This window comes from Sceloporus occidentalis, unplaced genomic scaffold (genome assembly GCF_023333645.1).
Source record: "Sceloporus occidentalis isolate IW3139 unplaced genomic scaffold, rSceOcc1.0.p SCAF_1, whole genome shotgun sequence".
Lineage (NCBI taxonomy): Eukaryota > Metazoa > Chordata > Lepidosauria > Squamata > Phrynosomatidae > Sceloporus > Sceloporus occidentalis.
This window is the reverse complement of record NW_028316981.1, coordinates 47,648,622-47,662,915: the sequence shown is the minus strand read 5'-3', so window position 1 is coordinate 47,662,915 and position 14,294 is coordinate 47,648,622.

Genomic DNA, 14,294 nt, shown 5'->3' with positions numbered 1-14,294 from the left:
CCTAAGGTGAACATATCACAGGGTTTTCTTGGCAGGTTTTTTCAGGGGGGGGGGGGTTATCATCCACATCATCTGAGGCTGAGAGACTGTGACTTGTCTGAGGTCAGCCAATGGGTTTCCATGGCTGAGCCAGGATTCAAACTCTGATCTCCAGAGTTTGAATCTCAAACCACTACACCACACATGCTCATAAAACAGAACAAATAGAAACATATGCTTTACCGGAAGAGTTTTTAACTTTATACTGAAATTTCTAGGGCTGATGTTCCAGTAAGAATGAGGAACTTTTGTTACACAATCAACATCCTGCTTAAAGAATGCTGCAGCTTTAAAAAAAAAGAAGCAGAAGGAAAAACACCCTCCAGAGAAAAGAAAACTCACAGCACTGCAGCCCAGTCAAGTTCGTAATCGTAACTAAATTTGGCCAGCTTCTTCAAAACATACCAGCTTCCTTTGTCAGAGAGGCCTTCTGGGAACTTCTCATCCCACCACTGAGTGAATATTAACGGCAATGGAGAAAGATCTGCTTATTGGGTGAGTTGTGATTTGAAATTGTTTTACTTAAAAAAAGAAGACATTAAGCATTACAGTGACAGTAGTGCTCCCAGGTTAAAAAAAATGGGGGACTCATATGTCTCCACATATTTTCACAAGACTTTTAAAATACAGACTTTAAGGTACTTTGGATTGCAGTGTTTCCATTAGACTCCCTAACCAGATCTCTCCCACTCTCAGATGCCAGATGTAAAGAAGGACAGTCATGAGCTGTATAACATTGTTTTGCTGTTGTATAAGAAAGCATCTGTTATGTTTTCTGCATGTATTGTTCTGCTTTTGGCATCACATCTTTTCATTATTCACAAAAGTCTAAGTCCTGGACAGGGTAGGTCTTTCTTGTTCTCAAAAAGGGGAGGGGAGGGAGATAGATTTATGAATGTTATTAAAAGCTATATATTTTTATAGGATTACCACGAGCATTTAAACTATTATATTCAGCTTCAGAATATGCTTTCCAGACTTTCTTTTTAAAGTAAGGGTAGGTTTATTATCTTAAAACATTAGCTTGAAAACACACACATCAGCAGAAGTGGTAAAGTAGCTTCTAAACTGTACTATACTAGACAAAGACCAGCATTATCATTAGACTTGCTACAGTAGCCATCTCAGGAGGCAGATGCTATGGGGTGGAAGGGTCGAAAGATATTGTATGCTGTATCATCAGTCCTGTGGCCCATAAAGCTACTTTGCTGTCCTTAGGTATAAGGGAGAATAACAGTATAGAAATGTTATTTTTTAAGATTCCAGTTCCAAGAATCCTTCAACTTTAATGGCCAGTTAGCACACAGAATGAATAGGTCTAGGAAATATAGTCCAAAAGGTAACTTTTTCAGGCTTTGTGCAAAACTATATTTTCTCCAGTGTTTACAAAATATAATAAAAATAATAATAAAAATCAGTGTTCACTTTGTCTTTCTTTGAAGCATCAAAATATCTTAGGCTGCCCTGCTTTAGAATGCAGTTTGGTGGATATTTAGGTTGAAATGTCTTATACCTATACATAGAGAATGAGATCTTAAGCAGAACGGCTCTATCCCAATGGAAGTTGGGTGGCTCCCAATATCATTGGGAGCAGTGAATCTGCTCTAGGATTTAGGTCAAAAAACACACTGCAGAAAAATCCACACTGAAACCACTTTAACTGACCTGGTGCAATGCTAGGGAATTCTGAGAACTATAGTTTTGTGAGACATTTAGCCTTCTCTGTCAGAGAGCTCTGGTGCCACAATAAACTACAGTCCCTGTATTCCCTAGCACTGAGCCAGGGAAGTTAAAACAGTCTCAAACTGGATTATTTCTGCAGTGTGTTTTGGACCTTACTCCAGACTTTAAAGGAGCTATCCAAAGTGCTGAAACCCATTTCCCAAACTTGCTCAACCAACATTTCCCCATCATACATCATCCAAATAGGTTCCAGTAAATTTTGTTTAGCCATCTTTCCATCATACCCATGTTCATTCTGAAAGGAATCAACTTTCATCCCAATATATACATAAACACCTGCAGCTGTGTGCTCCCTCACTTGTGTTCTCAAACAGCCCAATCCAGCAACAACATTTCCCTATATGCTGTGTGAAAGAGTTCATCTGAAGGTCTGAAGATATGCCAAACGGTCCTTGACAAACCTAGAAAAAAAGCTGATTGTATTTTTAAGGAATAGTCACCTTCCTTACCACTAGTGTACACAGTCTGCATGCAGGAAGTCTCACTTTTAAATTTTAGGTACAGCTGGAAAAGACTTCTGTATCACATCCTTGGAGAGCTGCTGCCAATCCATGTAGTGATAACATTGAGCTAGGCAGAGCAATGGTGTGAATCACTAGAAAGCAGTTATTATTATTATTTCTACCCCACCTCTCCAATAAGATCATAGATTCAAAGACTCATAGATTCATAGAGCTAGAAGAGACCTCTTAAGGGCCACCCCCCCCCCCCAGATGACCATCTAGCCTCTTTTTTAAAGACTTCCAAAGAAGGAGAGTCTACCATCCTCTGAGAAAGCATGTTCCATCATTAAATAGATCTGTCAGAAAGTTCTTCCTAATGTTGAAGTTGAATCTCTATTCCTGTAGTTTGAATCCATTCTCTGTGTCTTGGGAGATTATCACACAGGGATACGAAACAGGAGAAAAAAGGAATGCTCCCATCATGATTGCATGATTGTGAGAAGATTTTTACACTACATCACGCTCAGCCCATACTTCTCCCATTAACAACCTGGAATGCTCCTGTAACTTCTTATTCATGTATTCTTGCCAATAGAACTTCATTCACAGTATCACAAAGATGCAGAAGTGAATAATGCTTCATTTGTGCTATTGCAGAGGAATCTGGAACCTTCTCAATCTTTTTACCTTGCTGGAACCCTTGAAATAATTGTCAGGTCTTAGGGAACTCTTGCATAAAATTATTATATTAACAGCCCCCCCCCCCAATTATAAAAAATTATGTCTTACAGAACTCCTAAAGACCTCTCATGGAATACTAGGGTTCTGGAGAACACTGCGTGAGAAACGCTGGTCTATACAAAAGCCTGTACAGTCTAGCCTCATGGACTATACAGGTCCCGAGAAGCCCAAAAGCAGGATGTGAAGGGAATTATACCCTCCATCTTATGTTCCCTAGCATCTGGGATTCAGAGGGATATTGCCTGTGGACCTGACTCTAGCACATGTCCTTCATTACATACTTTTACCTTTGTCCTTTATAAAGGTCCTCTCTGGGCATGAGTTCAGACAATGCATCTAAAGAAGTAGACTAAGGAAGTCTTGAAAAGCTTATGTAACAATGTCTTTCACACAATCCCTTTGCATCGAACTCATTGTCCATTTGACAGTTCCCTTGTTAAAGCTCTCTGAATTTATGGTTATTACCATATCTTGTGATCACATATTTTATGAATTAATTGTGCAAAGAAGTACTCTTAATTTCCCGTAGATAATTTTACTGAATCACTCTGGATTGTGTTATGAATAGAGTGTGAAATTCATTCTCTCTAATTTATTATTTTGTCCATTGTTAATGCATGATTATAATTAAGCACTGGCACTTACCAGTCAGTATTGGCAATGCTAGTCAATAGTAAGACTGTTTCCAGCCTCTTCTTTCAGCAGTGAGTGTACTGAGGCTTCAAACATGCTACAGTAACAAAAACTTTGTGTGTATGTGTGTGATAGATAGACAGACAGACAGACAGACAGAGATATGATTCAAAGCTCTGCCCCGTGCTCATGTGAATATCGTCTATGCTAGAAACAGCCATATTTGCTGGTACAAGTGGGGGCGAATTTCATGACATTTTGCAGAATTCACCCAAATTTGCAAGCTTTTTAACAATTGGGAAAGGCTTAAAGTTTAAAAAGTCTCAACAGAAAAAAAGTGAAAACCATGTATTTTCTGAACTCCTACTTTCAGCCACTCCGTCTTCTTCTCTACTTCGTTATGTGAAAAGGTTATAGTCATATGTTTGGCATAAGGAAGGTCACATGTAGTCTTGTGTCTGCTTTGTCTTTCTCTGCTGAGCACAGTAATCTTTCTGGTCAATAGAGCTGAACATAAAAATAAGAAGTAAGCCCTGAAGTTTGATAAAAACTATTTTGTTTTGCCTCTACTCCTCATCTGTAATATTGTAACAACAATTCTCAGCACAGAAAGCTATGAAAAGAATGAGTTAGGGCAGGTTTAAATGATCTAGTATCCGTGAAAATGTGTTTCATTATATTTTATTTTCCTCCTAGAACCATACTTCTTTCTTTCTTCTTCCATTTTTGTCTCCATTGCTACAACTCTGTGAGGTAGGATTGATTTCTACCTATCTGCTAAACTGGCCCGAAGTTACCCTGGGAGTGTCATGGCTGAGCTAGGAGTTGAACTCAGGCTGCATCCACACCAGTAAAACAATCCACATTCAGTGCACAATATTCTGCCTAGATTTCTATCCATTTATGCCACACTGACTCATAAAAATCCACTCAAATTATATAGCTAGCCACACATTTCCCACCTGCATTTAAACCGGTAAAAAAGGGTGTTTCCTCCCCTGCACTTCCTCCTTCCAAGCATGGATAAAGCTATTATCCAATAGCCCTTTTTGTCTTTCTGTCAGTCTTACCACCCACTCTTATTGGATGGCTCCTCCATACAATCCCCATGACCTCTTAAAGGGAACTTTAAATGTCTCCAGACACAGGCAGTGACAAGAGAGCTTATTGCATTCACTTTTCAGCCTGATCTGATCATGGGATGGAATCAGGCTGGAATGTGGGGAAATGGGTTTTATTGCACATAAAATTGCTGCTGCGCCGCTGCCTGAACATCATTTGTCCCTGAGCTGTGCTCTGCTGGCCAATTTTGGTAGTATGGAAAACTTCCATTCTACCAAAATCACTGGGAGAAGCATGGCTGGGAGACGGGTGATGGTCGGGTGACAGCACAGCAGCAATTTCATGTGCAATAAAACCCGGTTCTCCTCCATTCTCGCCCAATCCTGTCCCATGCCCGAATTGGGCTGAAAATGCACATGTGATAAGCTCCAGGGAGAAGGAGGAATGAAAAAAAATAAAATCTTTCTTCCCTCACTTCTCTTTCCACTGTGAATCCTTAACCAATCCCCTCTGCTCTCCACCCCACCCTTCCAAGTGCTTCTGATGGCCATGAAGCAGGAAAACAACCAGTGGACTTTGATGTGATATGGAAATAAACTTTTGATTTGAAATGTGAATAAAGTTCATATATATATATATATATATATATATATATGCTTTCTGTCAGCTTGATTTATTAACATATGCACACGCATGCACACGGATCAAGTGTGAAAGGGCAAAAAGTGGCAAAATGCTTACCAGATGGAGGACACCACTCATCAATCTGTCCTGCCTCCTACTACCCCACCTCCTTAATTCTACACTGATCCAGCAAGACAGGCGTTGCAAAAAATTAGGAAATAAAAACGTTTTCCCTAGAAACTGGAGTAAAAAAGTGAGTTTTCTAAACCACATTAAAGCCTAAAATAAATACTTTCAGGTGAAAACAGCACTAGATTTCACGTGGCTACAGATTTTCCCCTGAGTGTGAATCCAGCCTCAGATCTTCCTAGCCAAATCCCAGCATTCTAACCACTATTTTACAGATGCTCAATATAACAGAAATATTTGTGTTTGCTATCCTCTGTTCTTCTTCTGATGTGCCAAGAGCCCTGTACTGACAGCTAAACTAAGGAGAATCTACCGAGCTTAAACTGCAATCTCCCCAACTCCTCCTACAGACATGTTTTCCTCAATACATCTAGCAGTAATGGGGAACATGTGGTTCTCCAGATGTTATTGAATTAACAGCTTGCATTAACCATCATAATTGACTGGCTAATGTTGAAGAGAGAGGCAGTCCAAGGACATCTGAAGGGATAAATGTCCCCAGCCTTTTGCATATCATCTCTTTTGGGGCACCAGTTCACACACTTGGAGCCTACATTTTAGGGTGCATGTGAACAGATCTCTCAGCAAATGCTGCATTCACTCAAACCCATCCCACTGTCACAGTTTGGCAGGGACACCCTGATTAATCCTTTCTTGTCCCAGTTTTTATAGTTGCTGTTAAAATGTCTCTCTTCCACCCACTATCCCCCTTTGTCCTCAGCTTATTTCCAGTAGTTCGAATCTTGCCCTTCTCAGTAGGCACAGGGGAAAAGCATACTGCTGCAGTCTCTCCCAGCTTGTGTGTTCTTTCTCATTAGTAACTTTTGTCATCTGGACCATATTATGATGTTGCTTGGCTACATGTGTCCCAGTATTTGCTTGTGAAAGCTGGAGGATATGGCATCTGGTAAGAATAGATGAGAGGGCCTTCTCAGTAGCTGCTCAAAGACTATGGAAGTCTCTTCCACAGAGATGTAGGCTGCCTTCCTCCTTTTGCTGGCAATCTAAGATGTTTTGGTTATGACAGGCTATAGGCTGTTAACTGACTGGTATGTGATGTACTTTTATTCCCATTATTTTTAAATGCCTTTAAACTGTTTTAAATGTGTGCTGTTTTGTAGGATAGCTTCTCTCATATGTTAATCTTTTATTACATTATTTTAAGCTTGTTTGCAGTTTGGGAGTACTCCTGGACTCAACTTTGAACCTGGAGGTCCAGGTCTTTGTAGTGACTAGGAGTGTTTTTGCACATTTAAAGCTTGTGTGCCAACTGCGCCTGTTCCTTGAAACACTGGGTCTGGCTATGGTGGTACATTCCTTGGTTACATCTCATTTGGACTACTGTAATGTGCTCTACTTGGGTCTGCCTTTGAAGAATGTTTGGAAATTTCAGCTGGTCCAAAGAATTGCAGCCAGGTGGTTAACTGGGACAGGATATAGATATCACACAAAGCCCTTGTTGAAACAGCTCCACTAGCTGCCAGTTTATTCCCAGGCACAATTCAAAGTACTGGTTGTGACCTATAAAGCCTGAGATGGCAGGCTATTTGGCAGACTGTATCCCCTGTGTGAGCCAGCTTGGGCTCTGAGCTCCTCAAGCATGGTTGGTGGGGACACAAGAGAGGGCCTTTTCTGTGGCTGCCCCAGACTCTGGGATGCTTCCCAGGGATGCTGTAATGGCCCCCTCTTTGTTGTCCTTCCACTAGCAGGCTAAGATCTTGTTCAGACAGGCATTTAAAACTTAAACGTTTTTAAAGAATAGGCTGTGTGTTGTATTCTTCTAAATGTATTTTAAACACTTTTATCTTTTCAACTATAGTTTATTTTTATATGCAATCTGTTTAAAGATTATAATAATTTAATTCTGCTGTAGTGTAACACTTTTCTATGTTTTTAATTGTACTGTTTTAATGTAAGCCGCTCTGGGTCCCAGGTTTGGGAGAAGGGTGAGATAATAATAATAATAATAATAATAATAATAATAATAATAATAGCTTTACATTCTTAAAAAAAATCTAAACTGTGATCCACCTTGAGTCTCATCTTGGAAGAAAGGTGAGATAATAAACAAACAAACAAACAAACAAACAAATGGTGATGTTGCAAGTGGGATAATGGGGAAATTGCAGTCTCCCCTTTCCTTTTCCCCTTTGTGGCCATCTTCACAAATGAAGGAAATAAGGCAATTGTTTGTGTGTGTGCTTGTTTTAAGTGTGGAAAATCCCATTTCTCCTTATCTTCACATCTGAGACATACAACTCAGACAGTCACAGGACAGGAATATCCCAAAGCACATTGTCTGACTGCTCAACTCATACTTTGATGGCCTCACCTTTTGGCCTCAGTGAGCAGCAAACTGACACATGGAATCATCATGAACAGTCAAACTCTCTTTCAAAAAAAGTTCCATGACATTCTTTGTTTGCTTTCTTCCAACCAGAGATAAAAGCATCACAAACTACAGAAGCGATGATCTTCTCTCCCCAAGGATTGCACAAGGTATGACAACACAGTATTTTAAACAGCCTCAGGCTGTGATAAGATCTTAAAATTGTTTTCAAATAAAATTAGCCAGAGGGTCAGAGAATTCACAGTCTGCTTGGTTGGTTGTCTCCCAGTGAAGAACTAGAATAGAAACAATAGTAGGTTGTCATTACGTACACATTGACTTCAATGCAACAAGAGCTGGACTTCATTATGCTTAGTGCATATTTGACAAGTTCAAGTTGATGAGACCTTTCCTGGGTGAAGGAATAGAGGAATGAAAATATAAAAAAACATAAAGGACACAATAATGTATTAATGATAAGAACAGAAGCCAGTTAATTATAACTTTTAAAACAAGGGTGGGCAACTGTGGAGGACTAGGGGGCCACATTAACCCTCTGGGAGAGCTTGGAGAGCTGCACCCCCACTGCACTTGCTCCTGCAAAAACTCAAACAATCTTTTTGCCCCCCAAACACCCTGTAGGTCGCATGGGATGTGTTTTGGGACTTTGTTTGATTCCCAGGGGGCATTTTGAGGCAAATAAAATTGTTTTTGAAAAATTTCATAAAATTTCATTTTGACCCCTGAGAAGTCAGAAGTGGCTCTGAAAACAGTGAAGATGCTTTGCACACCCACCAGAAATCAATGGGGAGGTATTTAAGACCAACAACTTTTTAAAAAAGATTTTTTTTCTTTTTCTTTTACCTTTGGGGGTTCCCTAGGAACCACAATAATGACACTTGGGGGCCTCATGTGGCCCGTGGGCTGCACTTTGCCCATCCCTATTTTAAAATACTATTTAGTTAAACATTTGTTTAAAATCTCACTTAGGATGCAACTTTATAATCTTGGATTAACAGTTGCATAAATTGAGTTCAATGTATAATACTTAGGGCCCGAGACAGATGGGTAAGAAGTGGCGTGCCGGTGACAATTCTAGGGTTCGGGAGGATGTACCAACTGCACGTTCACAAACCCTAGTCCGTATGGATGCTGCCATCATGGTGTCCTCCCGTTCCCCAGGGGCTGCCATGATGACGCATGATGATGCAAGCATGGCGTTGTGTCTGTACGTCAGGGTGCCACGCTTGTATCATTGACGTGCCACAGTGTCCAGGGAGCCCACATGGTTTGGCTGCTGCATGCTCTCTCGGGAGCTAAAATGGGCAGCTCCAGCCCACCCTTTTGGGGTGATCTGTCAAGCCCCTTTGTTTCCTAAGAAATGAGAAGAATAGCAAAACAGAATGAGATACACACATTGGATCTCATGGGTGATCTCTGTGTACACACACACACACACACACACACACACACACACACACACACACAGAGAGCTACTTTCTTATGTGGTGATCATCCTGGTGTGATTTTCATTTGTTCAAACTCACCACAAATAGAACTAAACTGGACTGAACTTTATTTTTTTATAGATCCAAGCCTTTGGTTTTTTTTCATATTTGAGCCTCATTTGTTTCAGGGTAACTGTGGAAGTGTGAAACAAAACCAGTGGGGGAGGAAAGCATGAAAGGATAGACATTTGTATAACAAAGTTGTATAAATTTAATAGAAATAAGACCACTCTGCAACCCTGTTTATCCTGAATTACTTGTGTTACAATACCAATAGGCCCAGCCCTGCTTTTCCTGCATTATTATGATGCAATCCTTGTATGACTCAAAGAAACCCAAATTGAAGCTGATAAGAGGCATAAAAGTAAATGTTTATTTGGACCTTTGGTTTAATTTAACATTTTTCAATTGAACTTCAGGCTTTTCTAAAACCAACGTGTTCCTTCTTAATCATATTTTCATAATCCCAGAACTGCAGATCATGAATGGGGACATACACTGCAACAAGAAGCTACATGCAGAAGACCCATGGGCTATAATTATCTAGGTCAGAAGGGCTGGCACTATAATGCTCGATGATCATCTTGAAGGAAAAAAATACTGGCTAAATTTATGTGTGTGAATCATTTGACTAGAATTAATTTGGAGTCCATCAGTCTAGATCTAATTTGTAATGCTCAGGAAGAATGACATCTTCTCTGATTGATCTTCACTAGTCATAAGGGTAAAATCAAGTCCTTAATTTCAGCTTTGGAAACAGGTGGTAGCTTGATTGGGAGTGCAAATTAGTGAGATGAACGAGAGGAGGTAGTTTTCTGTGTTTCTATGTCCTTGAATAGTCTCCATAGATTTGCTAAAATAGAGATCCCTTCTCAAGCCATTGCTGGGACCCCTTGAAAAACCATCCTAACAAAGTCGCCTCTAGAATTCAGGTTCATTTCTCAACTTTCCCAATGATTGGACTGGATTTCCCATATATTTATATAAAATTTGGTTTGAGTGCTGCCCTATGACTCTGGAGACCAGAATTCAAGTCTCCACTTAAGCATAAAAACCTATTGGGTGACCTTGGGCAAGTCACAGTCTCTCAGCCTCAGAGGATGACAATGGCAAACTCCTTCTGCAGAACTTTGCCAAGAAAACCCTATGCCAGATAATCAGATATTATTTAGAGACACACAAACAACAACAACAACAAACATCTCAATAAAAAGTCATGATGGGTTGGAAAGGTTTGATTAGAGCAGCATTTTTACAAATATTTGCACTCCCAATCAAATCTACTAAAAAGTAGGGATACTTTCCTTTAATGTAGTTGCAACTACAAATTCCTGAGTTCAAACGTAAAAAGTTCTATAAAACTGAAAGTGGATGTTTTTAGTCTCTTCCTCCCTCCCCACATAAATGGGATGTGTTAAAAAAGGCACATTCTCCAAATGAAAAGCCGTGGTTTCCCACCATTTTTGAACCTAGACAGCATGTACATGTGAATACCCTTCCTCTTCAAGTAGGGGTTCAAATTAGTAGGACCCCGTCTTGTGGGTTTCAATTATCTTAAAGAATGATATCTTCAGAATGAGAATGACAACTTTTTGTCCGGTGTGACAGAGCAAAATTGTTTTATGCACAAATTCTTGGTTACATCCAACCCATCTGTCATACATAAGCATCAGAAAGCCACACACAGAGTTATGTATTTATTCCTATTGCTCAGCCACATCCTCCAATGCAAGAACAATGTGAGTTGTGAAATGCCACATACTTCATTGGTTCCCCTTCAGAAAGTTCCTCTAACACATTCCTGTGATTCAAGCGCTTTACCTCACAGTGCTGCTAACGGGAGGTGGAGTTACGTTCCAATATTTACTCATCCTCTAACCTACAAAAATCACTTTGGTTGTAGCAACAACAGACCGACTTACTGAGTGACATTGTCTGAGCTTATACATTAGACTCCTTTGCAAACGGAGTATTTCAGGAATCTTCCATACACAGTAGAGAGTATTCAGGAAGCAGCTGGAACTTAACAGGCATGCCAGGTATGTGAGAAGAGTGCTTAAATCCAAACATCTTCTTTTCTTTATGACTTGTTTAAAACTTAATTCAGCAGCTCCAGCTAATGTGAGAGAGCTACATTTCATTTGTTCTGGGGTGTTGCTGGCAAGTGCTCACAAAAGTGAAAGGCACAAAACAGATCATGACCCATTCTTCCATTGTGCATAAAAAATGCCAAACACCAATCCAAGCGAGCTGTTAATAATCACACAGCGTTTTTTCTAGCAATAAGGACTGGTGTAAAATTCTTAAAGAAATGCTTTGTTTTTGAATGGGTGAGCTAACTGATGCACTAGAGGATCTGATATAAAAGAAATGAGCATCCATTCTATAACACAGTCCAGATTGTGTAAATAAGTACAATGTCCTCTTGCTTTTATTCTTCTCTGTTGTGGTTTTTGAACTTTACAGAACCTGGAAACAAAGCTGCTACAGCTGTATTTCTCCCTGAATTAAAACAAAAGAAACTGCTTATATCTTGAATCTGTACTGAACTTGATGATGGCTTATAAAAAGAGACTTTAATTCAGACAAAATGGAGATACTCCTAGTTGGGAAAGAGACAGCCTCTGCTCTAGGGACTGATTCTGTTTTGGATGCTGCAGTACTTCTGGTGCATAAACAAACTGCTTTGCATTTGGGAGTGTTCTTGTGATCAGCTTTGCACTTGCATGCCCAGATTGTGATCACAGAGACCTTTGTCCAATTTACGCTGGTAGCATCACCTGTATGTGCTCTAGATGAATTCATAGGACTACCTTTAAAGAGTTTTCATTTGGTTCAGAATCCAGAATGCATCTCTCTAATGGCCTTTTGCTTTTAACTCATTTATTGTGACATACTTTTGCAATCCCAGGCCAAATTGGTTATTCCTGGAAGGCTGTGAATTGTCTCCACCTTTTGCCCTTGTTCATTTTTGACCCTTATATGTTCACATTATCTTTTTAACTGTTGTTAAATTACCTTTTTAGAGAGTATCGATATGGACCCTAAATACACTGAAGGCACTAGATCCTCTCTGGTCTTGGAAGATATGCAAGGTCAGTCCTGGTTAGTACCAGGAAGGGAGGCTACCAGGGATGTACCAGATACTGTAGGTTATTATTCAAAGGAAGTCATTGGCAAATGGCTTTTGAATACTCTTTACAAGAGAAAACCCTATGAAATCCATAGGTTGTCATTAAGTTAATGTGTGATGAATTCTTTAAGTATTTATATATAAGAAAAGGATTTCAAAAGATGAATGGTATTGAGATTTTTGTTTGCAGTAAAACAATGATCTTTGATAAGATCAAAAATCTTTAAGTTTGATACAGGCTGGTCAACAGAGAGTTTAATGTGCTCTTCCAGGTCCCAGAGACATTTCTGCAGAGTTGGGGAAAGAAAAAATCTTTTGGATTACACATTTTAGAATCTCCAGGCAGTATGGGCCAGTGTGCTTGTGGCAGGCTGTGTTCTTGTGAGTGTTCTAGAGTTGAGGTCCAAAAGATAAATGGGGGATACAGCTGGGAAAAAGGGGATGGCGAGACGCCACCCCTTTTTGACCCAGACAGAGGCCGCAGCAACCAAACGGCATGGCCTCTGGGAGCCCTAAAAAGAACCCGCTCCTAGTGGGTTCTTCTTAGGGTGCATACGCGGTGCCATTGGCGCCTTCACATGCACTGATGGCATCCATGCAGTGCAGTGCCATTTGGATGCTGCGCTGCACATACATCATCATAGTGGCCCCTGTGTGGATGGGGGCAAGCCATTATGATGTGGTAGGGCTCGGGAGCATGAGGACGCTCCACTCTTCTGAGCCCTAAAATTGGCCCCAGGCTTTGCGCCTCCAGTCTGTACCAGGCCAAAGTCTTCCAAGTTCTGAAATTATTACATTCAGTACCAGGGCTTATCTCCTTTATTACAGAAAGCAAGTAAGCAAGCAGACAAATTTTCCTATACAGTTCTACGGTTTATATTAAGTCCTAAAATATAGCATCAGAGAGAACTATGCATGTAAGTATGCATGAATGTGCCAGATTTTACTATGTGGCAATTTAAATCATCTTTAGGCCATCAGTTGCAGCATCTTTTAAATGATACCCAACTTAAAGTGTAATTTTATTAACTATTTTAGGCAACATCCTATCCTGGTCTTTCAAAAGTAAGTCCCATTCAACTCAAAGAAGCAGACAGCGTTCATGTGGAAAAGATCTCTCCATGTATATCACATAGGCTGGAATCCTTTTGGCAGTTGTGTGTGTGTATGGTCGTGTCCAATTGTGTTTATGCAGCAAGAAGCACAGTGAAGATTTCAGCCACCCAGGCCTCTGAGAAGATGAGGTAGTCTCTGTGCCTCTGGTTACAGAAACACAACCTAACACTTCCTGGACATAACCCTTCTGTATCCACTAATTTCCTGTTGGGGCACACTCCTGCATATGTTGGTGGGAGGATGGGAAAGGGACAGAAAGGAGTCAGAATATGTGTAGGCAGCGACATCCTAGGGTTAGTGTCACACCAGTGTGGCTCACGATTTCACCCCAATGGCTGCATCTTTTGCCTGCCAGAAAGTTGTGGGGGGCACTGACATGGGAATTGGAGAAGCTATAAGCAAGCATGCAAGGGCACACAACCCCACCACCACCAATGGTAAGCTACTCCATTCAAATGAGTGTGTGTTGGGCTTCAGAGAAGCTCTCCTAAAAAAAAAAAAAAATCCCTTGTCCCAATTTTCGGGTTGCCAGGGTGCCACTCTTCACCAGGTGCTGCCCTTGGGGACGTATGGCTGGCTCAGCCAGAGTGAGGAGGGTGGGTGCATGTTATGCCCTGTTTCCAGGACATGGACATGGACTCAAAGGCTGAAACAGGGGCCCCGCTGCGATGTGCTTCTGAACCACACCAAGAGGAGGCTCCAGAGTCACACGTGTCAAAAACAGAACAGAGTGC